Source organism: Cyprinus carpio, chromosome A18, assembly GCF_018340385.1.
Source record: "Cyprinus carpio isolate SPL01 chromosome A18, ASM1834038v1, whole genome shotgun sequence".
NCBI lineage: Eukaryota > Metazoa > Chordata > Actinopteri > Cypriniformes > Cyprinidae > Cyprinus > Cyprinus carpio.
In genome coordinates, this window is record NC_056589.1 from 29,960,013 (window position 1) to 29,961,063 (window position 1,051).

Here is a 1,051-nt window from a genome sequence, read left to right on the forward strand (position 1 = left end):
ACTTCGGGGAAGGAGAAGGGGCGCGTTTACACAATTGGAGCGATTTTGTTTACCAAAACGTTCATGAATGTTTTGTTTTGTACAACATACACTTACTGTGAAACTACAACGGCTTTATGAACCACACTATTGCGTGATTGATTTATTGACTGATATATATTAGAGGCATTTCTTTAGTCACATGTCTGTAAAATAAAAACGTTGTTTCTCCCCGTCGGGGAATCGAACCCCGGTCTTCCGCGTGACAGGCGGAGATACTGTCCACTATACTAACGAGGAAACAGCTAGCATACTCAGCCGGAAATGGGAGTTTTATAGTTGGTTCACACCAACAAGCAAAGTAAAAGTCCCATATCCTGCCTTAAATTACCAGTTGTTTCCTCGTTAGTGGACAGTATCTCCGCCTTTCACGCGGAAAACCGGGGTTCGATAATTTAAGGCAGGCAGGATATAAAGATTTATTTTGCTTGTTGTTTTGCGACTTTGAGAATACTATATAAAAGTCCCACTTCCGCCTCAGTATCAGTCCTTCCTCGTTAGTATAGTGGGACAGTATCTACGCCTGTCACGCGGAAAGACGGGGTTCCCGATTCCCCGACGGGGAGAACAACGTTTTATTGTACAGACAGACTGACGGGGGACACTATGCCAACGACCCAAAGACTTCAGATATACTTGAAACCCGCAACGGAAAAAGTGCAACAGCGCCCATGAAATCAACGTGGTGGCCAAAACTCTACGCATCCGTAGGTAAGCACTACCATAGAAATGAATGGGAGATTAAGAGCAAGGTTAAGCGTAACCTCTGTGGGACCCGGATGTTGGAGTCACTTGACAGCCAATCAGATTACAGGATTCAGCATCTTGCCAAAGAGAGGAAAGATTGTCACAGCTAATAAGATTGTCATGCTTTTTTTTTGCTTTTTTTATTTCAAAGAGCTTTGTGCTTTTTATAAAACAAAATACTACAGTAACAATACATACAGCTGCAAAATTGTAGTTAAATGGGTCTTGCTTTGTGGAATAGCAAAAGTATCATGAAGAAATTTCA

The 1,051-nt window shown here is 42.2% G+C and overlaps 1 non-coding gene across 1 annotated transcript; it reads right to left on the bottom strand.

Annotated features, from left to right (window-relative positions):
• Positions 1–207: 207 nt before the first annotated feature.
• On the bottom strand, positions 208–279 carry trnad-guc. Its single transcript has one exon. It is a non-coding gene; the product is annotated as a tRNA-Asp (tRNA).
• Positions 280–1,051: the final 772 nt, after the last annotated feature.